This window comes from Epinephelus moara, chromosome 17, assembly GCF_006386435.1.
Source record: "Epinephelus moara isolate mb chromosome 17, YSFRI_EMoa_1.0, whole genome shotgun sequence".
NCBI lineage: Eukaryota > Metazoa > Chordata > Actinopteri > Perciformes > Serranidae > Epinephelus > Epinephelus moara.
Window position 1 is genome coordinate 13,675,708 of NC_065522.1, and position 27,104 is coordinate 13,702,811.

Genomic DNA, 27,104 nt, shown 5'->3' on the forward strand with positions numbered 1-27,104 from the left:
TTGTGTTTATTTTGTTTATTTATTAGACTGAAAAAGCTAAGAGAGCTTGCAGAACAAAACAAATTTGCCAGTTAAGATTGGGAGGTTAGAGCTGCATACAAATACCGTCATATATCGTATACCCTGGTGAAATTTCAGGAAGGTATGAAAAAACAGATGGTTCCCAGATGATGAATCCCAAGGACCATCAGATCAAAATTGTGATATGTCCAATACTTTAGTTTATGACCAAATGCCTGCAAAACTAATGACAATCCCATTATTATCATTGCGAGCATGTTAGCAAACTGACACTAGATCGTAGCTCAATCCGAAGCACCACTGTGCAGCCTCACAGAGCCGCTTGCATGGCTGCAGACTCTTATTCTTGTTGTATCAAGATTCCTCAGTGGACTGATTTCAATGCAGAATTTGATACAGCTGTCACATCTTCAGTTCATTTAAACTCTGATTGTCAGTGTCAAAGAAGAGAAGAACATGTCCCCGAACTTGCAGATTTACAACGAGACAGTTGTAGACAAATATTGGTGTGCCAACCGTCTTTGTAAACTGCTGATGAAGCGAGGGATTCCACTTTGATGGTAATTTGAGCACAGACATTCTTAGACAAGGATGTTTCATGAGGGTTGATTCTGTCCCTTCACATCTCTCTCAGGACTTCCCACTTCCAGAAACTTCCTAACAAAGTTAGTGATCGTTGGTGCAATGTGTCATGCTTCTGACGGTTTGATTGTTTCTGTGTTTTCACATGCAGAGGAGCGGAGAGAAAAAGAGAGCTTCATGTGTTGCTCAAGGTCCTTTTAGATACTCCCCATCCCACATCTCCCTGCACAATTAATTTTATCTTTGGGGTATTATCAAGAGGGAGCCTGGCAAAGCAGCATGACAGAAAAACGGCCCAGAACCCCGAGGCCCAGGGTGGGAATTAATCTGTTTGACAAGATCTCTCACAAACGATTTGCCTGGCTTTCCTTCAGTTGGATGTTGCCACTACCCTGCATATCTGAGGGGGTGAAGAATAAGCATGTTTCAAGCATAATGTGGACTGAATCGACTCAAAACGTCAAAGTGAGCAGTGACAGGGTGTCATTGATGTGTATGAAACACGAGAAAAACATGTAGCCGTTACAGGTGTTGGGAGTTAAGACTGTTAAATGAGCATTAGGACTGCTCATATCAACCATGCAGCCACAATAATTCATTCCTATCACTGCCAGCTGACATTATTTCCTCCACAAAGCAGAATCTAGTCATGAATCAAGCTCCCAAAAACGGTTAGCCCTGTTCTTCTCCCGCTTTCCAAACTATTGACATCAAGCAGACGTTTGATGCATTATCTGGGATGCAGAAAATTAATCAAAGTAATGATTGAATAATTATCTCAAGTGCAATTAATTAAACATGCCAATGAACTCATCTTGAACAGCTGTCCTAGCTTCACCACTTAATCACTTGTGAGAATTACCAAACACAAATGGAGGACGCCGAGTGCATGCAATAATCTCTGCAAAGTGCATTGTTTACAAACAGTAATTAATATCACACCGTGTATTAGCAGGCTAAGTGACTGCAGTGCACTTCTATAATTGCACCAGAGAGAGTTGGGTTTCTTCCCCACTCTTGCCTCAGACACCTCTTGTTAAGACAGGAGACAGATTGTAAGACTGAGTGCTGACATTATAGACCGCATTCCGAAAAATTCAACACAGATTTACAGTGTTTTCGATTCCATGTTTTGTGGGTGCCGTAGTGCCTTATTAAAATGCCAAAAACACATCATCCCTCATTGTAAAATCTATGATTTAACCTACTGAATGTCCTGGACACCATTAACCTGATAATTCATGCTCAACTCAGTTTCTGCCCACCTACTGTAAAATGGATTTATTTTATGTTTCTGTCTGAGAATGTGAAATAGTTCCCACTATATTTGTTGGCAAAGAACTGCCTAAAAGTGTCAGTGAGCTCCCTTAGTGTCTCAAGAAGGGATAGTTGTTACCACGCCAATGTGGGAGTCTGTGGCATTCTGCGATGAGGTAATTTCGGGCATCACATATACGGCTTTCATGGTCCGTGGAGCCTGACAGTCACAGCGGACTCCAGGAAATGGTCTGTGTGGTTCTGACATATGAGGGATCTATCTTAGACAGACTAGCGTCTGGAAACAGGAATGAAGATTGACAACGAGGGGCACCGGGCAGCAGACAGCCAAAAAATGAACTGGACAAGAACAGTGACTAACACTTCATATGAGGCCATTTGTGAGTTAAAGTTATGCTTTACTGATTGCAATAATAATGAAGATCTCTAGCCTAGTTCAGCACAATGGACTGCTGTATTATGACACACACACATTATTATAATATCAGTAATTACATGCACTTATTATGGCTTACATAAAAATGGTGCTATTGTCCTTAGAATATGAAACCATTGTAGGATTCTGAATATGAAAAAGGATAATTAGCATTTTCATTATGATTTTAATATCTTTCACAGTACTGTACATTTCAGTGAGTACTGTACCATCAGAGCTCAAGTGAGATACTACAGTAATTAAAATAAGCTTAGTGCAAACTGTGTGCCTCACTGCTTTTCTCCCCTTCTGAACTTCAAAATTCCCATGTATAATGACAACATAGAAAATTAAATGCCTTAGAGGCAAGGTAAGAGATAATAAAATACAACGGTGGTGGTCTTTTACTATGCCAGACAAAGGTTACCTTTTAATTACTATGAAGTTGTGTATTCTCTCTAGTTCACAGAATGTGTACATGAATTAAAAAGGACAAATTGACTGTCAAGGGACATTGCTGCCCAACCTACCTACCTGTAAGGGTTTATATTGAAACACCTTAGATGTATTTAATAGGAGGACACTGAGACTCTTAAAAAGGCCTTTATTACGAGTTTTCATGTGAGAGAAATTTGATTCAAGAACAAACATTTGATGAAAACAACACAGCTTGGACACTGGACATAAATCTGCATTTTGAGCCACAGCTTCTTGAAATAAAATGTCACCAACTTTATCAATTAATGTGTGGAAAAGCAATTATCTTGAAAAGAAAATGTGCAGTGAAGTAATGTGGCGGGCCTTAATCATCCCTGTGTTGTTGCAAGAAAAGTTGTAGTTTCATCTTCTCTTCTTTGTTGCTTCTTTTTCTGCCTGTCTTTGCATTTGTGTGTTTATGTCACGCTGATATAAAACTTAATAGCTTCAAGAATTGCAGATTTTGACTGGGTTAAAAACTTAGTTTAAAGTACACGCTCATTTTTTGCTGCTTGTCGCAAGCAAAGCAAAGCATGCAGTCACTTTGATCATTTTATTGTTTGTCCAAGCAGAGTGCTTTGTTGGAATCGATTTCCCTCCAGTATAATTGGTGTCATGCCTGGTTTGGCTAAATAAGCCATTACACCAGAAGATACTCTGGCAAACTAAAAGGGCATTGCTGACACTTTGCCTAAGAATATACTGAGCAATTACATTGACAAAAAAAGGTTTTGGGGCAGTATGCTGTACAAAGCTCTTAGAACAATTTCAAGTAGTATAAATAGGAATTACTCACACTTAGCCAAGACATGTCAGTTTTCTAATCACATGTCTCTTCCGTCTGTGATTTTAAGGTTGCATATGTGCATTATAGACAATGTGGACAACTGTTATTTGCTTGTTTTCTCATTGCAGTCGAGCATGGTTCATGTAACATTCAAATCATGAATGGCAATAACATTTGCTGTTACCAAATTCTGCAATATATCATCTCATTTTAACTTACGTGTTTTTAGCAGACTTTTACTGTGATTGAAGCGCATTACCGCAAAATGGGTTCACCTCTGATCATTCAGTCACGCTCAGTGAAAGTCTGTAAAACCCCAATTCACTGTCAGCTATCCAGAGGAGCTTAATGTATTTTTGTTAACAGAAAAGTACAAGGTTAAAAGGTTAATATCTGGCAGTGACTACAATTCTCTATGCTATTGTAGCAGCGCATCCCCCTCCCCCTCCCCCCTCCCCTTCCCTTCTCTCTCTCTCTCTCTCTCTCTCTCTCTCTCTCTCTCTCTCTCTCTCTCTCTCTTCCACAATTGTGTTATTGTGTGAGTGCACACTCACACAGATGCACACACACTCATGGTACTCTCTCTCCTCCCCTCAGTGTACAAGTTGCAGCAGAGCTATCCATCCAAACCCGTAGACCATGAAATTAGGTTAAGACGTAAGGCTGTGAATGACACAGGTGTGGATACAAATGAGAACATCCGAATGAAGAAGTACAGATCCAAGACGGCTGATACTGTAGTCGTTATAGGCATTCAGAATTATATTTCACAGCTTCCTCCTTGATTTTATTTAGTCCACTTTTCCTGTTGTGTATTAGTGGTCAAGACAGGGGCATTAGCTTACATGCTGGAAAACTGTGCGTAAAGATATTAGGAGCTCTGTCATATTCCAAATCTCATTTCCCATAGAAAACTTTAGAGTCACTCAAGCTTGTCTGCACTCCTCTGCTCCCTTGTATAAATCAGAGCATGTCCTTTCTTCCTTTTTCCTTTTTTTTTTTTTGAATACATTTGGATATTCAAATTCTACGGTTTTGTTCTTTTAATATTTTTCCTCCATGTACAAGTTGGATTTAACAATGACAAGCACAATAGCTATAATTGCAGCTCCCTCTTTATGATAGTACTAATTTACAAACCATATTTCCAGACACAGCTCTGGTATTGGTTACTTCAGCTAAACCTGGGACTAAATGACTAAATGTTTTTTGCCTTAAATACAGCATTTGCTAAAAAACCAAACAAAAAAAACAACCCGTAATAGTACCATTATAGTTAAATCTAAAGAAGGTATGGATTAATTTAAAATGAATATTAATTGTTAGTAGTAGATTGAATGTGAACTCTGTCATGCAAATCAGACACCAACTTAACCATACCTTTTGCCTCACTGTATAAACATCACAATATTTCTTCCATAAGCACTAAAATATGGCATTGATTTTATGATTTGCTGAAAAATTTACCACTAAGAATAAAAACTGCGAGGGAGACTGGGCAGTAACATAGAAGGTGATTTTGAGGTGCTTGTAGTGATACAGATGTATGCCAATATGATGATGTTAAGTGGATCAAGACATAATTTCCATACTGTAGGAGAGAGAGAGTACAGAGGATTTTAAAGAATTAACATATGGAGTGCCACAGGGCTCCAAATTAGGGCCTCATTTATTACATATTTTGCATTGCAGTAAAAAAAAAAATTGTTCAGGGTTGTCTGCAGCTGATTGCAGAACTATACCACCATTTAACTGAAGGCCTATTTATCATATTCTTGCAAAAGGCCTTTAAAATTGGTTTAGCTGTCCGTGAGAGACAGCTGCAAGTGATTTCAACAGAGCATTTTAAACAGTGATGTCAGACATGAACATTTGTCTCAACCCAAAACGGCCCAGCTTACTGTGAAGCTAATAAATGGAATAGTTGACTGCTTTATAAGGCACAAATTTCTACCTTAATCGATGAGATGTATGATATGTGTTTATAAAAATGAAAGATGAGTCTATACGTTATGTCTTTTGCCATCCATATCTGTATCAAAACAGTCCCTGCAAATTGATCACAGTGAGACTGTCATGGAATTTCAATTGAATGTGGGTTGGTTATGATAGCTGTGTGAAACATGACAGCTCGCACTTTACAGCTAAAATTAAAAATTTCAGATTAATGCAGCTTTTATACTGCTCAATAAGGAAGATCAGTAATTATTTCCTCAAGTGCGATAAACTTCAGGTTGATAGAGATAGGCAAATTTAATGTTGTTCATTTATACCGAATTTGGCTGTTCAAAATTATGCCAGTAAATTGAAAGCATTGCATTAAGAAAGAAGTGAAGGCCAATTAGTTTAAGATGATTACATAAAGGCAAGTCAATAAAGGTGGGGTTTTTGGGAGTGATTTAAAACAGTGGTAGTGATTTGGCAAGCCTCAGAGCTGCACAGACCTTTCCAAAGAGCATTGATGGCAAACACCCAATCAATCTAGACTTTGGAACAGCCAGCCATAATAGAGCTTTTTGTGTGTATAGTGGAGAAGTGAAGCTCCTCTCTCGATGTCTGATCTTTTTTATTTTGTCCTCACATAATACGAGAAAAAGAATCTTACAAGACAATCACAATGTTGTTAAACCATCAGATTCGTCATCAAAGTGCTGTAGAAAGGGTCACAGCTTTTGAAAGCAACCACATCTAGAGCTGGTAATGTAAGAGCGCCATATTGACTATTGCTTTTACTATAATAGGTATTGACCTGTGCATCGGCGAGGATCTGCTGATGTCTGCAGTCCTTCAAATCCCACCGAGTTCAAACATGAAAAGTTTCTGCACCAGTCACCATATAAGTCTACATTGATACAAAAGACCGCTGAGCACTTAAAAGGGAATGAAATATGTGCAATGGTGAATGTGATATCAGCTGAATCTGATTATGATTGATAGGCCCTTTGGGGCCATGTGGGGTGCATAAAAGAGAGAGTCAAAAATTAATTTGCCAACTAATGATCCTTTCTGTTTTTGAATTATGTTTAACCTGGGTATTCAAGATAGCATGACAGTGGGAATGAAGGAGTGAAAGTGTGAGTGGAATTGGAATGCCAATCAAGGAAAACAAACCCTATACACCACAGCAGCGATTTAACTAATTGCATAGGAGGGCTTCAGTGCACGCTAACGGTGTTTATATACATTATAAACAAATATTAACAACATAATTCTATTCATAGCCTTAGATGCAGCGTTAGCATGCAAAGAATAGACTTAAGAGGTAAATCATCTCATTTAATGTGTCAACTGTTAGTGCCTGTTCACATACACACATGCACACACATACACACGCACATATAATACATAAGCACTTGTGGGCTGCCAAAGGGTCAAGTGGTTTTCAATGTGTGCTATGAAAAATCCTGACGCTAGCTAATATTTCCTGATGTGTTCTTTTTATTTGCATACTGGGTGCTGCCTCAGCCAGCTCCTATTGTCAGAGCTCTCTATTTGAATGTCAACACTATTATTACAGCAGGTGATGCAACAGCAGGTGTCTCTCTGCCTGTCTGTCTCGTATCCACTGTCTGTCTTCCCGTGCCTCTCTCTCTCTCTCTCAGCCTCTCCTGCTTTCCTTCCCTCAGTTTTGTTTAACAGCTATCATTATGTGTCTGCCAAATGGAATCCACTTGGAATCCACTATTTCTACCCTTTGCGAGCATCTCTATTTTTCTAAGCTTGACATTCTACCACTCTTTCCCACTCACTCTGACTGTAATGGGTGAAACGGAGAAAGCTCCTTGTTGCTGTCTTGCCTCTCTTTTCCTATTGTTTCCAGCCGAAGCCTTGACAGTGTTGCTTCAGACTAGCTCGGGGAAAATGGACACTTTGACATTTCACACCCTGAAATGTGGCAGCGCATGGTATTACTAGTAAACACTGTTCATTACTGCCTTGACAGCTGATGACCAAGATTCAACCCTCCTGCACCTGCCTCTGCCAAGACTGCACACAAACGGGACTTTCTAACTTCAAGATGTTCAGAGCGATCAAAGCTGAGAGGCTGCGTTCTTTTCTATTTTCTTATCCCGTGCTTTTCTGTCTCCTCGTCCTTACTTTCAACCATGTAATCAAGTGCACTTTATTGCTGTCATGTCTGCATAGGTCTGACTATATTTTCAACTCGGGCTTCATTGATGTTGAGAGACTTCAGGGGTTTGAAATGGGAAGGAAAATATGACAGATTACCTTTTAGAACAGAGAGAATGGCTAAACAAATAGTTTGTAAGAATTTAACTTGTAGCCCCAGTTTTGTAATGAATCTGAAAAGTAGTAATAAAGGTTTAATCAATTTGTCTGACACATTTGTCACTAAAATATATATTGTTCAATATGAGCTTGGCATCATGAACTCTCAATTTCCTGTCAAAAGCAATGTAAATTCCAGGATGAGTCATTCATTTTAGGGATATCTTTAAGTCAGTTAGCTTTCTATTTGAATTACTTGTGAAATGTTTCATGAGCTTGTAAAATGGAATAGTAAAACTGTAAAAAATTAATTTCATATCACTGTAGTATGTGTTCTACCAAACGATTGGGACTCCAGCTGCAATTACGACACGGTAGTAAAAGTCTCATTCTTAGATTATACACAGAATAAAATTTAGCTTCAGGTCAAGTGCTTCAGTATTTCCTTATTCAAACTGAATCCCTAATTCACTGCTCATTCATTAAGGCATTGCATTTCTTCAGTTAGTTCAATATGTCATTTTGAGTCGGCATAGATTTGGCAAGCACACTTTAATGAATCTGAAGTGGTCTGGATTGCTTAGAGACTATCACTCCTTCATGATTTACAAGAGGGAGTGAGGTGATTTCATTTTCTTATAAATTTTAATCTGCCCCTCCACTGAGGTGCACAGCTGCTTGCTATGCTTACAGGAACACTATAGGCTACAAAACATGACCACGTGATCCCCAAGTAAATGAGATTTCAAGGAAGGTTACACGAGATTGGTTTATTGATTTAATTCCTTGTAAATATGAGACAAAATTGAGAAATTGTAGAAAACATTGCTAAATTAAGACTTATCTAGTTGTGAGAATGAGACCCAGTCTTGTTGTGGTCTAACTTTTTGATCCAGCATCTTACAGTTTACATCAAGATATTTTTTTTTATGTCAGTGGTCCAGTTTGAGACTGTCATAGAGAAGATAACATTTGAGACATACATAATACTGTATCATCAGCATAATGCCAATACAGAGAGAAATAAATGTACATGCAAAACAAAAAGGGAAGGACCCAGTATACAGCCTTGTGGAACCCCTGTAAACAGAGAGGGACAAATTGTTCTTTATCAGTTTTAATCATCAAAGAAGAAAATGAGATTGAAGTTGTTAAAACATTTGCTGTTAGGATGATCTGTTGGTTGGAGTCCTCTGATTGAAAACAATAATTTGGAGGAGTAACAAGATAAGATAACAAGATCGCCAAATAGCTACTACTCCAAAAGCAGTAGAACTATAGACCTGTGCAGTCTTTATACAAAAATAATAATAATCATCATCTTTTTCATTTAGAATGGCCAAAAAGAGACTGTTTTGATTGTGTTAGTATTCAGTATTAAATGGCTTTCATCATTGGACATGGCTATACAGTAATTCTTACTCATTCACTTGATCTGGACACTGATTTTCAGCTTAATTTATTTATATATATTTTTTATTTTAAATCATTGATATCTGGATACTTCAAGTGTATTTATGTAGCTGGTACAGATTAATAACCATAATATATTAGACTTGGTTGACAGTATTGACAGTCTGGACAGACCGTTTACCCAAGACTACCCTGTTGCAAGCCATGGGTATAATATACTGTATTAAGACAGTAATCACAATAGCCCTTTGTGCTGCTATGTTGCTCCCACTACAGTGTATTCAGAACAGATGTCTTTGTTCAGACGAGCAAAAAATAATCTTACAAAAGTGTTAATCCTACAAATGGTAGATTTACGGGCGAGCTCTCAGATTTAAATAATAGATTTGACCATGAATCACTTGGCACTCAAGAACCAATGATGTAACCAATAACCAATCAACAAAGTGCATTGTTGGAATCATCTATAGCCAAACATGATTCAGGGTCTGTGCTGGTGCAGGATGTGGTCAGAGAGTGTATGAATTTCGGAAATGATTCACCCATCAGATTTTTAATGGTTTCTATGGGGATGATGAGAGTAGACAGTTGGACAGTGGTTCATCTTGCACCTCTGTAACATTCGAATTTAACAACTTGAAGGCAGCAAATTATGAGTTATCATAGGTCTTCTGCAACATAGAACATAACATGATTTTTCAGTAATAATATTGAGGATCATTACCAAGACATTATTCATTTTTACAAATGACCCAGGAGTTATTATATATTGTAGAAATATATAATATATGCTGTCATTTTACATTTGATATCATTGGAAAGGCATACACCAGCCTTTGCGCAATCCTGATTTATTACATTCTGTGCCATCATCAATGCAGTTTAAGAACAAAGACAGAACATAACAGAAATCCCTCGGTTATTAAGTCTGTAAGATATACCTGGTAGAAAATTAGCCTAGATTATGCACATATCATATCATCTCACAGTTTTGCCCTTGAAACTATATGCCCAATCTGTGCCTATGCTATAAATTTCAAATGACATATGAGTTTCATCACTGAAGAGATATGGAATTCATTTTGGCACAACTAAGCATTTTAATGATAGTCACTAATATCATTCATATCTGCAAAATTTCCAGTTCAGTGGCTGAATATTCTCATATCCGGTGGGAGTGGGAACGCCACTATGTCTTCCCAAAGAGGCAACAGCAATATTGCATGTCTTTTGAGTATATGCAAAGCATTTCCCATTTTCCTTCAACAGCGCTCACTCAGAGCAGCCATGGCAAATATCATTAAATGCCCCGCTAACACCCTACCCCCTCTACACACTCACACATATACACAAACAAACACATGCACAAAACCACCTCTCCCTTCTCTGTGCCCGTACTCATTTTTCCCCTTCTTTTTTCTTCCTGGCTATCACTCAGTGGCAGTGCGCGGGGGAAAGGGAGTGCATTGATCTGCCAAAGTGAGCAGCCATTTCACAGGGCGAGTCTGCGCGGCGCTCCTGTCCCTGAATGGGAATTGCTCATTTCACCTGGCCGCCTTGCCTTTAGCAGACTAGTGGGAAGCCCCTGCTAGAGAGGGACAGAGGGAGGGAGGGAGTGCAGGAGTCAGGGCCCCGGTCAGGGCTTGGCAGGCGGCAGATAAGAGCTCCTCATGCTGCTCCTGCATGCACTTACCACTGCTGCCGGAGCTCAGCCTCTCTCTCTCCCTGTCTCTCTCTCTGTCTTTCACACACTCACACGCACATACGCATAGCTTTTCTCCACACATGTGAGGCACTAATAATAACTTTGGCGTTCTGGTGAGTCAGCCTTCTTTCCTCAGGCAAGGATAAAAGTAAAACATGGTGCCTTTATTGAGTCTGAAATCACTAACTGTGGAATTCCCAGAACAGGGCTTTAGCTCGGCCTGTATTCCATTCAGTGCCAAGATGCCATGTGTCCACAAGATCTAATATTGTGTCCAAAGCAGGTGCTGATAGACTGATAAACAAGCCAGTAAAGTATTTATGACATTCACATGGACAACATACAGTACAGGGAATATGTACTTGTGAAAATCAAAACAGTTGTAGCTGAATAACTTGGCTCATTTCCATTTCAATATGGATGGACTGTGTGTTTCTTAAAAATCAAATTAATATGTTCTACAGAATGTCATGTTGCCAATTTCCACTTTAAATTAGGTATTTCATATACCAACAGTCTTTTTGCAATTAAGTTTATATATACTGCTAATTTGTTTTGCCAATTTTGCTCTAAAGGAAACGCAATAATTGCCTGGTTTAGCTTCTTTTTTTTTTTTTTTCCAATGAAGTGCTGCAATTGTGCGCTGCATGCAAGATGTAGGGAGGTACTGGACTTGTTGAGACTAGTTTTGGGAACACAAGCACACGTTGCCACTTCCATTGAAAAACTTACTATTTATAAATTTCTTGAATATTGCGTTTTATTGAATGCTTTTCACACAATGATAAATGGACTGCATTTATATGGCACTTTTCTATTTTTAGGGACCACTCAAGGCGCTTTACAACACAGGCACCATTCAGCCATTCACAGGATGAATGGCCAAGGTGCCACCTGCTCATCAGATTAACATTCTCACGGACTTTGCGGTGAACTTTAAGGTTCAGTATCTTGCCAGGACACTTTGACATGAAGCATGCAAGGGCCAGGAAACGAACCATCAACCTTCCAATCGGTGGACAAGTGATTTCCCCCCTGAGCCAAAGCCACCTTCATGGCAGTGAATGGAATTTTGTTTGCATTGCTTATGTAATTGAAAAATGGCATCTTAAAAATTGACAAAAGTCTGGATAATCTAATGCCAGAGACAGATATTGCAATACTGGCTTGGCTTAATACCAGAATTAGGTGAAACACTGCTATTATCACTGCTTCAGAATTTTTATTTGGCACCTTCACTGAGATTTATGCTGTTTTGTCAATATATCATGTCAATTCAGTCTGTCTCCGCCAAACTTAACCTGCATATAAGCGAAGCCTTCAACCTTTCAGTATCTGACTCACCTCTCCATCAGTGACCACCTACCCCTCCACCTCCCCATCCTTCATTTGTCCGAAACGCATTCCATCCAGCCACTTCATTCCCCTACTTCATCCTTCACATGTTCTCAAATTTATTTCTCTCTATCTCTCTACCCTGGTCAGCCCACTTCCCTCCCTCCATCTAGCCCTATCTCTCTGCTGCTCTCCTTGCTCAGTGACAGTCTCATCACACTCTATCAATCAGGCTTGTGAGGCCCGGGCGCAGTGCAGCACAGCATCGCAGTCCTAGTCTGGTCCCATCAGTGCCAGTCAGTCTCCCTCACTCTCTCAGTCACTTTAAAAAGGTTTAGGTTGCCAGATATAGTCTGTTTCCCCCCCCCTCCTTGCCCCATCGCAGGTCAGGAGATGGGAGGGATTGAGCCGGAGTCGAGATTCAGCTCAGCTCTTGATTTGATATCACTTGGCATGTTCTCTGTCCTGCCTCGACACTCGAAATATAAAAATCCGTCTTTTTAAACAAAGACGGAAATGTGGACACATGATCAGCTGGAACCCTTGGCTGAAAAATTTCAAAAAACGTAAAGAAAATGCAGCATGTGGGCGCCCTTGATGTGTCGCATGGAATTTGAGAAAATGAGGAATGATGCAAAACAGAGGTCAGAACATTCTTGTCCTACGCTCATCAGATATTCTTTTCAGTCTCTTACCTGCCGCAGGCCTCATCCTGTGGTTGACGTCTCAGGAAAGAGAACTGCATAAATGAGAAAGACAGAGAGGAACAGGACAGAGATGAATAGCTTAATCAGCCTGTCGGTGGAGTAAAGAGCCGGCATTTCTGTACATGTGTCGCAAAAAGCAAGGAACGCTTCATTTAAAAAAAAAAGCACCAATGAAGTTCACTGTACAGTGCTTGCTAAAAAAAACTCTTCCTGCTATTTTTTGTTCATTTAATGAGTTAATTACTCAACACCATTATGTAGAAAATATATAGTAAAGACATACAGGATGCTTGTTTCGCGACCAAATTTCAGTTGAAGGAACAGAAAATTGCATGTGCACTAGAGAATGACTTAACCGCAGTTATCGATTGGCTTTGTGAATTATAATGAAAACAAGTGTAATTACATTTCCCTTTAAGTAGCACAACAAATTAGGCTTGTGAGTTATTCTGGAAGCAAAAGAGAGGAGAAAAAAAAAAGTCTTGCATTTAATGTGCTGGGAAGATTTTCTCAGGCTATTTTCTTGCTAAATGCATTAGCAGATGCTGCTGTGCCCATACAAGCCTGTGGTCTAATATTCTTGTAAATGATTAGCTACTTATTTAACCAACAGGGTGAAATGTGCTTTGGGTGGTTACAACAAAAATGAGTTGGGGATAAACATTTTTTTTTTTTTTTTTATAGCTACAGTGGGTGAGCTTTAATTTGACTCATTATCTTTTAAAACATTATTGTAGGGTTTTATGGCAGTCAAATGAGATGATTAGCGATGATGATTATGAATGTCATGATTACAGTGGTCTCTGTGCCCAAAACTTCTCATTCATGCTAATTCACTGTCAGTGTTCTGTTTGGATGTAGTTGGCAAATTTCTTATGTAAAATTGGAAATTGAAGCAAACAAACCTTGCTTCAATTTCCAATTTTTAGTTGCATTAAAAGGTCGTCATGGATACTTGTTGAGCCAGAATTATGATGTAAAGTTTTAGGGTCCAAACGTGTAAATAACAGGGGCACATAATTACCCAGGTGAGGATATGGCAGGTCCCTAGCCCCTTCAACCTGACTTCATCAGCAGTGTGTTTTTGCTAAGTTCCTTGTTATCTGCTTTCTCTCTATACACCCTGTTCATGCTAATGAATCCACAAATTAAATTGTAGAACAGAGGAATATTAGGGCGCCTGCCGTTTTGATGTGGTGAGGAATACTCAATTAGGCTGGATTTGGCCCCCGTAATTATTACATTATAGCTAAGATAAGTGTTCAATGGCAACAAATGCTTTGATGGACTCCATTCTGTAACAAAGGCAATGGGTGAGCAAAGACGAAAATGCCAGAACAGAAGAGCGAAGGGGTAAAGGGAGAAAAAAAAAAGCAAGTGAGAAAGTGACAAGAAAGCTATCGCACGGGAGCTCCTGTCTGCAGCAGCCATATTTCATTACACAGCACCAAAGCTTAGGAGGCAATCAAGCATATTTAGCCATCCTCGTCTCGCCCCCCCAAAGCAATTATTACTCCCCAGTTTTTTACTGTGCTTTGCCATGGGGAAAATGAACCGCAGTACTTATCAGCTCAATGCATACACAAGTGACTGGGGTGGAGGACATGTAGGTGTGCATGTGTGTGTGTGTGAGCAAGGGCATGCGCGGATGCTTTGTTTATGTTTTGGGGAGGCGTCAGAGGGGAGGGTGGTGGCGGGCTGACCACTAGTGAGCAATAGGTTACCTTTTTCAATCCCATTAGCTCGCTAACATCAGCACATTTAGGGGCAGCAGGCGGAGCGAGTGGAGATACAGAGATAACCATAAACATGTCACCAAAAATGCATTGTTATTTGCATTCATATTGGAAAGAGCCAAATTGATGTGGGGTCAAACAGGGAAGGTGAGGGTTTATGACCTGTGCATAGCTCTGCTGTCAGCAGCTCTGATCTATCGGACCGGCCAGCCTTGTCAGGCTTTACGCCTGATTATATTATCATGGCTGACGATCAATGCGAATGAATGATCGTTCATCCGCAAAGGGGAGTAGAATGAATAAAGCAGAATGTAAACAGGACATTCTTTAGTAACACAGCAAATGGAAATGCATTTCCCATCCTGCAGTCATCTAGTTAAGTGATGCATTGCATGCCAGTGCAACACAAAACACTTTCAAAATACTTTGGCTGTCTCTTGCTCTTTTATTCAGCCTGTGTGTTTTTTGAAATATTATCTAGCAGTAATAGAGTGAAGCGGCAGAACTGTGAAATAAAAAAAAACAAACATACTTCACTATTCTGTGGGTTTTGAGCAGCTAATGTGCACTCATTTGGGTGGCACTGCCGCCAACTGCAGCATTAGTCCCCATCTGGGGACTTGTGTTTTGGTGAAAGTGCTTCTCCATTTGTGAGACTCTTCAGTTCTGGGCATCCTCCCCAAGCCCATAACTCAACGTCCCTCTATCACTCCCATGCGACTGGCTGTCATAATCATCAGCATTATGCTACCTCAATGGGCCTGATTTACAAGTCTGGACATGGCACCAGCTCTGCGCCAAGGGGTAAACATGAGGCTGTTTGCTGCCGCCAAGCCTATTTCTCCCTACTGCATTTAATGGGGAGGAGAGACCGACATTCATAACAGAAAAGTAGCTTTTTAGATCTATGATTTTTTTTTTTTACATGACTGCAAATAAACCCTTAAAAAGGTCTTAAAATTACATATAAACGAATGCCTGCATTTATTAGTCCAAACATTTTTGATTAGGAGGAGTTTAAAATGATGTGTGCCTGAGGTTTTTCTTTAATGCAAGGCCCCTCTGAGAGTTACTGATATTTTCTTTGGACCCTCCCCTTCTAACACCCTCCCCACAACGTGTCAGAAGGATTATGGGTTATGTAGCTTTCCATTTTGCTGAATGAAAGGTGGTCAGAATTTTTCCAGCCAGACCTTAGGAGGGTCTTTTGTTTTTCCACCTCATATTTATATTTAATTCCTGCCTTCCCTTGCAGAAACACCAATCTTGTCTCTGTTGCCCATTATGATCAACTGGTTGCCGAAAGTGCCAGCACATCACGTTTGTGAGACGCAAGATCTTCATGCATATAAGTGTTTAAACATACGAAAAAATGTAAAATGTGCCATAGTAAGTCAAGCAAAAATATAATTCAAAATCAGCATGGCACGTTGGACCCAGCTGACAGTTAGAAATAATGGAGTGACTCACTTCTTTGTTTTGTTGTGTTTTCCACAAGTGTGCCATTTTATAATTACATTTTCAATGAGCAATTAAGCCTTTGTGAAAATTAATTATTAAGATATGGTTTAAACACCACAGAAAATTATTTGCATTTTTTTCCTCTGTTGGTTAATCATGAATGAGTTGAAGCAATTTGATATTTTTTTGTTATTCCGACAAACTCAGAATCGCTTTACTTAAAAAGAAGACAAAGAAGAAATAAAATCAGACATAATTTTCTCTCTAAATTTATAAAATGATTTTTTTCTCAAACAGGAAGTACCCATATATTTGGTCGAAATTTCAAAAAAATAATATGCAGCTTCTGATACTATGAAATTCTATGAAACTATATTGTATTCCGTCTGCATATGCAGTGACTCGACGGCCTCACATTGGTTCAGATATTGAAATATAGCGTCTTTCATGGAGTAATGATACGTCTCATAATATGTCTTTGGACTTTGATCATGCTTTTTTTTTCACCTTGAGGCAGCACCTGGCCCTTCCCTTAACCCTCTCACTCATTCCATAATATTATATTAGCCCATATTCATCCACATATTGCGCCTGCTAAGTGATAGGCCACATAAATCAATTTTTATATATACACACACAATAACTGTTATATGCGGCTTCCAAACCGCCTGCTGATAGCTGCCATTTCTTATCACTCCAGTTGAATATGGCACCGTTATGAAGGCACTTTCACTTGCCGTCCAAATGGAAGAGACTGAGAGAGAGGGAAGGCATTTTTTTTTTTTTGTTCAAATTACTTAAGCTGCCTACAAAGCTCTTTGTGAAGCTGCATGGTTCTGAAAATTCTCTAAAAAGAGAAGGGAGTCTTGTACAGTGGGGGAAAAGTCTTGATGACAGATAATCACCTTTATTCCTGTGGATTTTGCTCGTTATGTTGTGTGCAGATACTGTGGTTCCTGTGTTCGTACACTATGTATTTATTTTTGCGCATACAATAAACTCCTGATGGATATGATCAGGATGCATAAAAATTCCTGCAGCTTTCTCACGACTTCAGGGGAGGTAATAATATAAGTAAAGCAACATCCTGACTCTTGTTGCGTTCACTCTGTCACAGGGCACATGAATAGACTCCATCCCTCCCTGTTTCTTTATGTTTCTGCCTCTCAAGAAATAGTGAGCATAATTCTGCCATCTGCGGTATTAATTTGAAACGCCTAATACATGAGCTAATCAAGCATGTTTATTTTCCCTTCTTGTTGAGTTGTGGGCTTTAACATTAGTGAGGAAATGTGTATCTCGTAGTTAATGAACGAAGCTGAAATGAGCCCTCATAACTGTGAAGTGAAATCACTGAAAACACAAAGCCCATATCCTCCATCTCTTTCGCTCATAAGGCTCCAGCGAGGGAGCATTTGATTTCCCTCCAAATGGCATCAAGTATAGGTGTTACGCTAGTAGGGAGGGCCCATCGGCGGACAGTGTGATGTCGTGAGACCGCTTGATAGACAACAGCACAGCAGGAGAAAGAGGAGAGGAAGTGGGATTCAGGACTACACAGCCAAGAGACACTTTCTCTTTCACTCTCTTGCTCCCCAACTGCTCCCAGTGCCAGAGACATGGGCCGCTGCACAGACAGATGGCGAGGAGGTGTGTGTGCGTGTGACGCAGGGAGTGTGTGTGTGTGCACGCGAGCGGTGGGTGGTGACGCCATTCGGCTTTGTGCAAGCGCGAGAGATGGAGTGCGGGAGATATAAGGGGAGAAAATTAAGGAGGGAAAAGCACTGCAGAGGTGTGTGTGTGTATGTGTATGTGTGTGTGTGTGTGTGTGTGTGTGTGTGTGTGTGTGTGTGTGTGAGCGGTGACTTTCTCGTGCAGGCATTAATCCACATGCTCTTTTTTGTTATATTCCACATCCAGATAGCTTGTGTACTTCATTACAGCAGCAATAAAAGTTCATTTGCGCTGTCACTTTGCGCTCGCCTGTCATACTGCGCAGGGTAAGGGACCTCTCCTGATGACGAGAGGCACACCTACTGGAAGGAAGAGCTGTGGGTGTGAGGAGAGGAGGATGTGGGTGGAAAGATTCTGTATTGACAGACTGCCATCTACTGGATTTTACTGTAATTTCAATACATACTGTTTTATTATCATGACTCCTTTTGCATACAGTGTACGCAAACATGTATTTCCCTTTAATGATTGTGATTAACTGTAATGATGCCAGCTGTACGCACACATCCAACCCTCTATAGACAGAAAGCAACAGCTAATTTACTCTGTTTGTTTTACATTTTTCCTTTCTCAGTTTATTCTTTAGAAGATAGGTTTTGCTTCTCACCTGCAGAGCTAAAATGAGCATATTCTTTTAGCATATGTTTAAGAAATTCACCTTAACATCAAGACACTACCAATTAAAGAGACATACTGTATATATTCTTCGATAATGTCAAGTAAAAAGGCGACAAAAAGTCTCTCAGTTTGGTGTAAAGCTAACCAAAAGGCTTAATATTTATTGAAAGTTTGCATGTAAATCTATGAGGCTACAGCAAATCAAATGGAAGCCAGTCACTTTAATAATGGGAGGTAAATATCACCCTTCAGATGGAGTCACTTGGAGGGCAAACGGTGATGCACAGCACCATCTTGTGGTTGTATTTCACTGGATAAAGGTTGCCATAACACTTATTATTTGACTGAAAAATAGCCATATATATATTTGATGATTACATTTAGGCAAAAATAGCCTTCTGCTAAAAGTTTGAAGCTAAAGGGGATGCAAATGAACATTTCTCTTTCATTCCTTTAGGGGCTTGTAATCGGATTAACCATGCCGAGGTTTTAATTGAATGGATCATAACACTTGCTTTTGCCATGTGGACATTTAACCATAGATGCTTGCACTATGATATGGAATAAGGAGGGATGCAATTAATCATGACTATAAGCAGCCAGTTTTTCTGTTTATTTTCCCCCCCTATGCACATGTGCTTATATTTGTGTGCTTGAGAGAGAGAGATCTTTTAATGCATTTCAAAAGGCACCACAACCATTACCTGTCACGCGACTAATGAGCAGCCGGCGTGCAGTTAACGGTCATGAAATATGCACCAGACTTAAATACCTCATCCATAGTGCCTTGAGATAAATCCGCGCATTTCATTAAACACACACGGCGGCTCGGCTCGGGCTGCAGAATTATTCCTCCTTTGCAGGGGAAAAAAAGTGAATTTTCTATGCTTGTTTCCTAATAATCGCAATTCCAGTGTAAGGGAAGAGAATTAGCACTTTTATTGCGACAAATTAGGGAAGAGTATAAATTTGGACCTCCAACACACATTCTCTGATTTGAACTTGCTGATTCACACAGCACACAGTGTAGTATGCACTGTATTTAAGGAAGTAATTTAGAGGTTATCATAAATTGTCTCTAATCATTTAATATTGTCCTTTTTTTTGTATTTCCTGATCTACTATGGCCAGTACTTCAATCTCTAATCCCGTCTGTTTGTGGCTTAGTAAAGATTCACCCTGGGAAACCGCTAGCTGCTATCTGACATGAAACAGATTTGATCCATTTTCCAGAGCGTATCTGTCTTTTTCAGACAGGCTGTTTTCAAAAGAAATATGTCAGCAGTCTGGGGGATTATGCTTTTTTCTTTTTTTTTTGCTAATCACCAAAAGACCCAACCTGCCCGACATTTCTTTGGTTCGACAATGCAGTGCGCCGAGCAAAAGTCCTTTTCCCATTTAGATGCTTATTTTGATCTTCTTTTATTCTCATTGTGTTGGTACAATCAGATGTATTAACCATTAACTCCGCGCTCCACTGAGTTACATGATTATCTTGTGCAAATGAAAAGTGATTTAGCGGGAAAAAAGCAGAAGATGGACTAATTTCACAACCTTGTTCTATTGATGTCGAGCGAATAGACTCATCATCATTCATCCAGATTTGCTCCTCCAAGAGTGAGCACGAGGAGTTGGCACAGTTTACTCTTTTGGGGGATAAACCATCTATCAAAGCATCCTGGAGGTGAATATTCGGGTAAACATTTTCCCTCTCAGTCCTGCCTCCCTGACAGCACTTCCACACACAGAACATACGGTGCTTCATGTGCTCATGGAGGAAATGTGAAAAATTAGATTGTATACTGTATGCATCTTTGGAGGGCTGTTTTTTTGCCCTGACAGAGGCCTCACAGGCAATTCCTACTATTTTTTTTTTTTGCTTACCGGCTGATGTTGAGAGCACTCAAGTGTAAGCGCACAACATGTGGGATGAGCGTGATGGATTCCAAGTATCGTTGGTAGTTATTTGTGGCGTGCCTATAACCACAATTCCCCAGCCACAGCTTATTGCAGGGTGAAGCTGAGCGAGATATACTCCGCGGCTGGCATAAAGCCACTGGACTTTGTAATAATTCATCGGCCAAAAAGCCCTCCATGTACTCACCGTGCAATATTTATACCCCGCTGAATGTATTTTCTCAGCTACATCATCACACAGGCCCAGGGCAGGGATTTTCTCCTCTGAGAACAGGCTTTAGTATTTCAGACCTTAGTTAAATCTGGGAAACAATCCTCTGAATTTGTCCCATGATCACATTCTGTCTGCTTAGAATGATGTATGTGGCTCTGGTGCCAATGCCTATTTTTAGACTTTTTTATATTCCGTATGGTTTTTGATGGCTAAATCTAATCCCATGTCTACATTTTCAGATATCTAGTGTATTCACCTGGCAGTAAAACTAAATTATGATAAGCTTATTTTAATAATGCTGACAACAGTCATTTGGGGACTTCTTCTTTGCGATTGTTTACCCAAAGATGGACACTAAACTCTTGTGCCTGTCCCTGTATTAGCTTGTCCTCATATTCCCTCTAACAATACGCAGTACCCCATCCAATCCAGTAAACTCTCACTGGAGTTTCTGTCTCTTGTTTGCCTGGGTTTGTTGATTAGCCCTTTCTTTGTCTTTTTCTGTTTCCCTTTTTGTGTGTTGCTTCATTATAAATGTATTTTCTCCCTCCTCGGAGGGGCTTCACACGAAATGTAAATGCTTCAAAATATGGTTTAAAAACATTTCCCAAAGCGGAGGAGTCTTAATGGACAGACGAAGAATAAAAAAAATCAAATCAACACATTCTCGCTAATGATGGTGCTCTCTTAAACATGCAAGCTATTCATTTGAGCGCAAATGTGTAATGCTGTCATGTTTTGTTAGGTAATCATAAAGCACTAAAACCTTGATTAATAGAACTTTGATTTTTTATTTTCTTTTGGTTATGTGATAAAGTTCTTCTTATCAATATTAAATATGTTTTGTGTGTGAATCCAAACCAATTAGGAATTCACAGTCATCCTTCAGTAATACCAGAAATGAAAGCTAAAGGCTTCAATCTATGATTCTGTTTTTCAAAGTTTTACAAAAGTGGTAAAAAATTTAGTCAGTGTCATTTTTTATTTATGTTTATATCTATATTTATTGAGGTCAGAACTAAAATTAAATGCAGTGGGTTTTTCTATTAGATGCCCCCCTAATATTTATGTGTTCTGTAATATCCATTGATGACATTCAGCCACAATGCCGATGACACACAACTTTGTACTTCATTTGTCCTTTGTACTTCGTACTTCCTGTACTTCCTAGCTTCAAATAGTGTCAAATGTTTCATTGTATTTCAAGGCAATAATCAAGTCAAGTCAAATAATGAGTGAAATGCAACAGGAACTCTAATGTTGTGTCTCAATTTGCGTTTTTCATACTTCCTTTTCCTGTTTGAAATGCATAAGTCTGTTCACACCGACAAGTATGGCAAAATGTAATGCACTATGAACCCGGATGGTGCGCTCATGACAGTCAAAAAGCTGAGTGTGGGACACTGGACACTCTAACTCTTAATGGTTGCCATTTTGACTAACTAGCAGACAGGGATCAGGCCCCCAGGAAGTGTGCCAGGCTTTGAAGCCAGTTTTTTGGTGGCTAAACTACCATTGGGCCCAAAATACATTTTTCCCATAGATAAACATCGGGAAAGAGATGTCTGTGATCAATGGGAAATGTTTTGATAATCAAAACCCCTGCAAAATGATTGGTTTCTCTGTCAGGGTTTGATGCATTCAGGTTGATGACATTTGGAAAGTCTCAAAGAGCCTTACTATTAAATTATGGTTTCCCCATTCAAGTTAGTGGAGGGCTAAACTGGATGTAGCTGGCTAGGCCGGGGAACTCTCTAGTGCCCTTGCTCTTTGGGTCCAGTGATGTGGAAGCAGCGCCGATCTTCTGGGTAACTTTATGCGCAGCAGTTGAACAGTTTTGGCTTTATGTACCACTGAGCAACTTTCATTGGAATGAATGGGGTCCCATCTCCGACCTTGCATCCAGGTCTTTTCATACATCCATAAAGGGGACAGACTACGAAAGGTGTGAAAATGGCAGCATAGGAAGCTGCAGTATTTGCAGTTACTCTGGTGAACAAGCAAATAAACCGGCAGATATTTTGGTGAGCAACAATTGCGGTAAAATGTTGGCAGTAATGCGCCGTCTGGTGGCAACTTGGCATTTAAAAGAGTATATGGTCAAATATTGCAATTGTCATTTGCATTGAAACAACACTACCATGTCAAAATTCATACACTGTGCAAGTAAGTAGTGAACAACATGAAAGTGTACAGTATTATCCAAATTTAGCCACAGCGTTAGTCCCAAAATGCTAGCTCTTTACCCGCACATAGACAAAAGTGGTTTGAACTCTGGACCTTTAATGTTGACACTTCGAATTGGAGTTGATTATAAGAAACCTCTACACATTCTTCAATTAAAATACATCCTTATGTCATTCATAAAAATGGAAATTGTCTTTTTCATACCATTCACAAAATCAATAGCTCGAACTTTTTAAAGGCAAAGACTTTGATTTGGTTCAAAAAAGAGGCCCTGGTACATCACTGTCAATGAAAATGCTGTTCCAATTTATTCTGAAAGCTGCTTTTCTCATATTAAAAGCTTATAGTGTGGAGAAAAATGCTCCTGCTTATTTTGCAATTAAGCTCTTTTTTTCTCAAGAGTTAATGAGATTAAGTCATAACCAAATTAGCTACCACACATGCTAAGTTTACTATGGAAAACCTTGTGTGAGGAAAAACAGCATCCTTATCGACTGTGTGGTGTACTAGAAAAAAAGAAAACTTGTTCAACTCACCAAGAAATGAGGCTCCTCTGTTGGGTTCATGCAGGTGCCAACATGCTGCCCGCTGCTGCAGTTTTACCTCGCCGACTCACCACTGAAAAGATTGCCCCCTTTGCCCCCACCTAGGAGATGAGAAAAAGTCAGTGGGATAAGGTTTTTATCTCAAATAATTGAACAGAAAATCACAAACCTTGCCTTCTTTTTTTTAAGAAAACAAACTGGAAAGATTGAAATAAAGCCAAATGAGCTTCTACTATTCTGTCGATAACAGCAGCAAAATCAACTAGCATCAACCCACTGCTCGCCCGAGAGGCTTAGTCCGTCATTTGAAAGCAAAAGAAAATCAGTGGATGAAATGCATTTCTAATATTAGCATGTTTTTCATGGCCTATTTTCAACAATGCCCTTATTTATTTACTGTTGCAGAGAGTGGGCAAAATTACACTTATGGGAGGAAGCACAAACAAATATGTCAGATTTGATATGTTCATTTCATCAGTCTTTTCACAGTGGTGCATTGTGTCTCTCCAGCAACCAGCTTTCATGTTTTTTTTTTTCCACCAACTCTTTTGATATTGCGCACAATATGAGAAAAATACACCTGAGGGTGAATATAAGAAGACCAGAACTCTAAAATGAAAATCATAAAGCTGATCACTAGCACACTTCAGCCTCACTCCATTTTCATACTTCTGTCATTCTGCAGATTTGACTGTAATTCCAGAGAAGCTACTTTAGTTGTATGAATTCAGTGAAGTCTGAGCATGCAAATGACCAGTACTATCTCTGTTGCACTTGTGCAGACCTGTGTTTGCAATACAAAATAATGAAATATTGCATTGCCACCCTCAGGTGAAATCCAAGTTCAAAATAATCATCCAAGGTCAATCTAAAAGACTCCACTTTGCATCTCAGTGGCATCCCCTTAGTGTTATTAGGAAAATATCCTGAGCGTTTCCCAACTCATGAGGCTGTATTTGCATAGAATTAACCTCTCAAAAGACATATTAAAGACAGGCCTTAAATCTGACGTGCCTTTGGAATAGCTTATGTGCATTTGCATAACGTTTGCCTCCTGCGCAGGTGATAAAGCAGTATTAAGCCTGGATTACAGTATTTGATTTAGTGTGTGTGTGCGCACGTCTGTGTGAGTGTGTGCACAATGAATATATACTTTATACTGTGTACCTGAATATGTGCAAACTGGAATCTGTTTTAGCTGTTTTGGCATGCCTTCCTATCGCCAGCAGGGCCAAAGAGAACAGTGTGCTATGCCTGACTGCCATGTTACTCATGTGACCTCATGAAAGTACAAGTCCCTTCAAGCGGTATAATAAATCATCGCAGCCGGGGACGGCCCCCAACACATGCTTAGGTGCACACACACGCATACACACACCTTTTTGTTAGCCGTAATACAATATATCAAATTTAAGAAGTATGGAGACGCAGTCATATCAGGCACCCTGACCCTTGGAGGTGGCAGGATGGACCAGTAGTCAGTTAGGTCAGACCACACATCACAATGGAAGGCCTCTGTCTTGACCCAATGGATGGCCGTACCCATTAAAGTATCCTTGAACGTGATAATTAACCCCTGACCTACTTCCAAGAGAGCTCTTACCTCTATGCCTTAAACAGAAGAGATTACATGGAAATGTGTTCCTGAGGGTTGATTAAAAATATATACTGTACTTTAACAATATTTGCCATCTTCACATTAATGGAACAGTGTGTAAGCTTAAGGGGGATTAAATGGCATCTAGAGGTGAAGATTAAAAACTGCAACAAGGGCTGGGCAATATAACAACTATGTGCGATATAACAATATATTTTCAAGCAAGATATAAATTTATCGATATAGGGTCAAGTTACGTTACATGACGCATACCAGTGTGCACTCTTCACACAGCTCTGCCCCACTCACTCACTCATAAGTTCTCCAGCAACAACTTTTTGAGCCGTAACTTGACGTGCACCTCTATTGAAATGTAACTACACATCATGGCAAAACAGTCCTCCAGTCTATTTTTGTAAGCTGAAACTAGGGATGTCCCGATTCAGCTTTTTCACTTTGGATCCGATACCGATATTACAGCCTTGAGTTTTGGCCGATACCGATCCGATCCAAGCGCGTATTATACATATTCACTTATTTTGTTGTCAGTCATGTTAGAAAAGGTTTGATCAAGCGATATTACTCTAACAAGAACAACTACTTAATCAGGTTAGTTAGAATGATCCACAACAGTTGGTATGAGAAACTGACCTGTTTATTGTTAACAGGGTTAAATAAACAAACTTTAAACTTGAACATTAACATTAAATAAAAAATATAGCTGGTTTGCTTTGGCTGCTTTGGCCCCTTAATAAATAGAAAATAAATCAACACAAGAAATCTTTAAAATGTCTAACATTGAAATTAAAATAGCAGCAAGACTCCACACACTTGTGCTTTGGCCCCCTAATAAATAAAAAATAGATTAACACCACAAGACATTGTTGACATTTAACAAACAATGCAGCCTTTCCTTTTCAGTTATTTTAGTAGTGTCAGTGCCAGCCTGGTGCTGCTGTTTCCTGGGACCAACAGAGGGGACAAAAAACCACACACAATATTGTACAACTGTTTAAACAAGCAATAGTCCATCCATGGCTCCAATTTCACTAATTGTGCCCAAAACAATGCCATCAGTGCTCTTTACTTAAACAGTAAGAGTGTAAACCAAATAAAAATATCACTCTCAAAAAACCAGAGCAGAAAACAAATAGTCAGTTAACTAAATTGACCGCTACTCTTCCTACCCTTCCCTCCATGTGTCTGCATGCTAGCCTGGTGGATTGATAGTAAGTGCTGGAGCGGATCACTGGAATAGACTGCTTGAATCGAGGATCACTGGGCTGGCCGGAAAACCTGGATCGGAGTCTGTGAAAAACTGGATCGGAGTTCTGGGATCGGCATTTTTCCATGCAGTCCGATCCGATGCTGATGCACGTGTTTTTGCTAATATCGGCGGCCGATTCGGATCGGGACATCCCTAGCTGAAATCATTTCCCTCAGTGGATATAAAGCTTTTATTTACTTTTATTTCACAGATAAGAAACAATAAATTGTTAAGACAATAAAGCCTCCACAAAATAGCATTTTAAGTCTTGTGTGTGATTTATCCTGGCTTCATATGAGCAGAGGAAATCTCCACTATTCGCTAGGCTAATTTAAACAGTGTAAAGTGCCATAGGCTTGTGCTAATAACGTTAGCATGTTGTATTTGTTTGGAAAACATGTTTAGCATAAGACAGTTATTTTGTCATTAAACCTTGTGAGCTGTAATGGAGCCGAATTTTGCAACATTACTTTTTTAAAATGTTGCTGTTGTCCCTGGCTTTATATGAGTAGAGGAGAAGTTCGCTAGCCACTAGGCTAATTTATACAATGTAAAATGCCATAGGCTTGTGCTAAAAACATTAGCATGTTGTATTTGTGGGGAACATGTGTCCAGATAGAGACAAGTGCTTTGTCTGTGAATGCTTGTGAGTTGTAAAGCTGATTTGTGTACCTGTGTTTGAAATTGTCACTATTAAGCCATGTTTAATGTGTGTTTTGAATCAACTAAACTTTACAGCACTTGCCGACTGGTGATTTGGAGGTGTATGCTTACTGTTATGCAGCTGCATACTTTCAAACATGGGAATAAAATCCCTGTCTTTGCATTTTATTTTGATCACAGTCTGTTTTTATAAAACTGCTTGTTACATCTCAAAT

General features: G+C 39.5%; 1 protein-coding gene across 1 annotated transcript in view; it reads right to left on the bottom strand.

The window, feature by feature from the left end:
* LOC126404725 (receptor-type tyrosine-protein phosphatase delta-like) overlaps positions 1-27,104 on the bottom strand; it is a 427,878-nt gene that overhangs the window by 216,410 nt on the left and 184,364 nt on the right. Inside the window, exons 6-7 of the mRNA XM_050068106.1 lie at positions 23,354-23,463; positions 12,939-12,982 (exon numbers count right to left, since the gene is read on the bottom strand). The gene's annotated coding sequence lies outside the window, so the exon portion shown is untranslated. The remainder of the gene's footprint in view (positions 1-12,938; positions 12,983-23,353; positions 23,464-27,104) is intronic.